The following is a 4340-nucleotide window of genomic DNA, read 5'->3' on the forward strand; positions in this document are numbered from 1 at the left end:
TCATCATATATTAATCGTATAATTAAAGGTTTAATAATAATGATTAAGATATATAAAACTAGTTAAGAAAAAATAAATAAATAAAACTAGTTAAGTTCATTCTTTCCCAGACCATAGAATTTCAGCTATACTAGTGTAACAAAGAAATGAGAACATCTTCAGGAAAATATCATTATGGGTGGGGGAAAATTGAGCCTGGTTAACATTAGCAGACATTTTATTTTATTATTTTTTTAAATATTTTATTTATTTATTCACGAGAGATACAGAAAGAGACAGAGACATAGGCAGAGGGAGAAGTAAGCTCCCTGCAGGGATCCTCAGGCGGGAGTCGATCCCAGGACCTTGGGATCATGACCTGAGCCAAAGGGAGACGCTCAACCACTGAGCCACCCAGGTGCCCCCTTTAGCAGATATTTTAATACTCCAGGGCACTGGTATTTTGCTGTGGAACCATCTTTTCCAAGCAACAATATGGACAAAATCGCAAGTATTAACCAGTATACAAGCAGTGTATGAAACAACCAGGTTTTGATAAAAGCCCAATTGTCATTACAAACCCAGCTCTACATTATCCAAAAACTGGCTTGTGGTTTATTTTATCCTGTTTCCTGGCAAACAAGAGACACAAAATTGATGGGCAAGCATCGCCACCTAGTGGTTGCGGTTCACACTGCAGATTTCACTCCTGTGCCCTTTGTCCCGGAAATCTCCAAATAGAGGTTCTGTCTTAAGGATATTAAAAGTCAAATGTGTGTGTGTGTGTGTGTGTCCAGATTTTATTTATTCATGAGAGACACACAGAGACGCAGAGACACAGACAGAGGAGAAGCAGGCTCCCTACGAGGAGCCCGATGTGGGACTTCATCCCAGGACCCTAGGATCACGCCTTGAGCCAAAGGCAGACCCTAAACTGCTGAGCCACCCAGACATCCCCTGATTTTTTAATTCTTTACAAATAAAATAAAATATTTAAGTAATCTCTACACCTGTTGTGGGACTTGAACTCACAGCCCCGAGATGAAGTCGCACATTCTTCTGACTGAGCCAGCCAGGTGCCCTTCAATTTTTAAAATCTTTTTACTTATTTATTAATTTTTAAAAGATTTTATTTATTTCTATGAGACAGAGAGTGTGAGCCGGGGGAGAAGGAGAGACAGACTCCCTGCAGAGCCTGACGTGGGGTTGGATCCCAGGACCCTGAGATTATGGCCTGATGCTTAACTGGCTGAGCCACCCCGGTGCCCCTCAGATTTATAAATGAAAGCAGAGCTGAAGAGAAGATCTTGTGCACAGATACTTACTTTGGGAGGTACCAGGAGCCAAAGGTCAGGGAGGGTTAATGAATAATACTCTCCTGCCGGACGCCGCAGACCCGGGACCCGGAGCAGCTCGGAGGCGGTGAATAATAGCTCTTCAAGTCTGCAATAAAAAATGGCCTCCAATAAAACTACATTGCAAAAAATGGGAAAGAAACAGAATGGAAAGAGTAAAAAAGTAGAAGAGGCGGAGCCTGAAGAATTTGTGGTGGAAAAAGTACTGGACCGCCGTGTAGTGAATGGGAAGGTGGAGTATTTCCTGAAGTGGAAGGGATTTACAGATGCTGACAATACTTGGGAACCTGAAGAAAATTTAGATTGTCTAGAGTTAATTGAAGCATTTCTTAATTCTCAAAAAGCTGGTAAAGAAAAAGATGGTACAAAAAGAAAATCTTTATCTGACAGTGAATCTGATGATAGCAAATCAAAGAAGAGATGCTGCTGATAAACCAAGAGGCTTTGCCAGAGGTCTTGATCCTGAACGAATAATTGGTGCCACAGACCGCAGTGGAGAATTAATGTTTCTCATGAAATGAAAAGATTCAGATGAGGCAGACTTGGTGCTGGCAAAAGAGGCAAATATGAAGTGTCCTCAGATCGTAATTGCATTTTATGAAGAGAGACTAACTTGGCATTCTTGTCCAGAAGATGAAGCTCAATAATTGTTTGCGGTGCTTTATATATATAAAATATAAAATCTGGGTCTTTGTTTTTTGGTTTATTAGTGTGAAGAAATAACATTCTAATGAAAATCAAGTTTGATATGTTTGTTTTGAAGTAGTATTGGGGGAGTTGTTGGGGTTTTTTGCATCTATAGCACTGGTTACTTTGAACAAATAAAAGCTTTCTGTAGTTGTTTCCTTTAAAAAAAAAAAAAAAAACAAAACTCTCCTGCCTATAGACAGGCAAACTGCCTTTGGGACTCTTCCATTTGAATTGAAAAGAACCCAACCGTCAGATCAGTGTGCCATAGTAAGTTCCAAAACTGTGTTCATCTGTTCCAGCAAAACGCTACTCCCACCAGAGCAGCTATGATTGGGCTACACTCTTGGCTAGTTTATTACTATTATCTACCATGATCTGTCTGATTTTTGCAGGAGCCAAGCAAGTGAACTGAACGGGACAATGATGGGAACTACCACCCCTGCAACCTCTGCATCTCTGAAGGTGCACTCAGGTCTGAGAGTCCACCTGAGATGCATTCTGTCTTCTGATTGAATACTGGCTGGGTCAAGACACAATGAGGGAACGAATATGAGTTCCTAAGTATGTCTGTCTCAATTGTGTACTCAGGAATCCGGGATGTTTTCACAGGGTTGGTCCATGGACACACGGACCCACTGAGAGCCATGCCTGTGCTGGTGCCATAAGCTCCTCCTCTAACTGCGGTCCTTGCCAGCGTTTCAGGTCCCCTGGTGTCACTCTCATCTCACACCCTCCATCAAGTTCTTGGAAGATCTGCTTATTCTCATTTCTCCAGTGAATAGTAACTCTGGTAAGTAATCACAGATTCGTTGGGTAAGTGATTGGAATATTTACTGCCTCTACTTGTGCTGGCTCTGCAGGGTCCCTCAACTGGATTCTGCTTCCCATATGATTGCTGGATTCTGGTCTGAGAACTGGGTCAGACTTTCTTCTAGTCACACACATCAAGGCGGCACTGTAGCTGTCCGCCTTTATGCCTCAAGCCTTGGGATACTGTGGTCAGACAGCCAAGTCAGAGATCGCTGGTGCTAGGGCACTATGGTTGCCTCCCTGCCCTTGCTGCCTCTCCTGTCAAGTCCATCCACTTAGCTCTGCTGTTCTGGAACACTACCATCCTCTGGGGTGCCTGGTGGCAGAGAATTCTGTCCTCAGCATTTGTAGCCTGTTATGCATCATATGGGCTGCAAGAGATCCTATAAAGTACATATAAAGAGATCCATAAAGTACATATAAAGTACAAATTTATAAAGTACATATAAAGAGATCCGTAAAGTACAAATACCTCACATCTCATTTATTCAAAAAAATTCATTTCAGGGGCTCCTGGGTGACTCTGTCCATTAAGGGTCTGCCTTCAGATCAGGTCATGATCCTGGGGTCCCGGGATCCAGCCTGGCTTGCAGCTCCCTGTTCAGCAAGGAGCCTGTTTCTCTCCGCTCCTCCCTCCTGCTCTGTAAACTCTCTCAAATAAATAAATAAATAAATAAATAAATAAATAAATAAATAAATAAATAAAATCTTTTAAAAGAATTTATTTCACTTTCTTTTTTTTACGTCTTCACTTTAGAGGAGCCATCCAGAGAAGTGACACAACCCGCCAAAGCCACCTACCGAGTCAGCCGCAGAGCCAGGACCAGTCCCCAGTCCCCGGTCCCCGGTCCCCGGTCTCCCGGTCAGTTCCCCCCACAGGATTCCAAAGCAAGTGTGTGAGTCGGGGTCCGCTAGACACCCGCGGGGGGGCATTCGGGGCCCTGTGCGCTAAGCAGGGAGGCCTGCGCCGGTCCCGGGGGCGGAATGGCAAGGAAGGCCGCCCGCCGTCTGCGGGTGCGCGGCTGGGGTCGGGGCGCGGGACCTCCCTGCACGGTCGGGCAGCCGGTGCACCGGTAAGAGCTGCGCTCGGGGCCTGCGGCTGCAGCACCCCTGAGCCTCCCGGAGCCGACCGAGACGCCGCGGCCCCCGGGGAATGACCAGGCGCCGTGGCGGGAGCGGTGAACCAGGGCGGGGAGCACCACGCGGGCGCCCACAGAGCGGGCCACCCGGCGGCAAGGGGCCCTCGCGACCACAGCGCCGCGTGCCCGCGGGGGCCGGGAAAACGCTCGGTAAGCGCGCGGCTGCCGGGCCGGGGGACCAGCGGGTGAGCAGCGGGGCGCAGCGCTCCGGCCCCCGCCCCGCCCCCCGCCGCCGGCCCCGCCCCCTCCCAGCCATTGGCGGCCCTCCGCGCCTTTGCCTTCAGCCAGGGGTCCACGTGACCTCGGGCTCTTCCGCCGGGCTGTGGGGTCAGAGGTCACCAAGATGGCGGCGCCCGGGAGGCGCTGA

At 47.7% G+C, this 4340-nt stretch overlaps 1 protein-coding gene and 1 pseudogene across 1 annotated transcript in view; one reads left to right on the forward strand and one right to left on the reverse strand.

The window, feature by feature from the left end:
• The window catches only part of LOC144319736 (general transcription factor II-I repeat domain-containing protein 2), a 65442-nt gene extending 64115 nt beyond the window's left edge, over positions 1 to 1327 (reverse strand). Inside the window, exon 1 of the mRNA XM_077908282.1 lies at positions 1305 to 1327. The gene's annotated coding sequence lies outside the window, so the exon portion shown is untranslated. The remainder of the gene's footprint in view (positions 1 to 1304) is intronic.
• A 16-nt stretch (positions 1328 to 1343) lies between these two features.
• LOC144319739 (chromobox protein homolog 3 pseudogene) lies at positions 1344 to 2194 on the forward strand (annotated as a pseudogene).
• Positions 2195 to 4340: the final 2146 nt, after the last annotated feature.

The sequence above is a fragment of the Canis aureus genome, chromosome 8, assembly GCF_053574225.1.
Source record: "Canis aureus isolate CA01 chromosome 8, VMU_Caureus_v.1.0, whole genome shotgun sequence".
Classification (NCBI taxonomy): domain Eukaryota; kingdom Metazoa; phylum Chordata; class Mammalia; order Carnivora; family Canidae; genus Canis; species Canis aureus.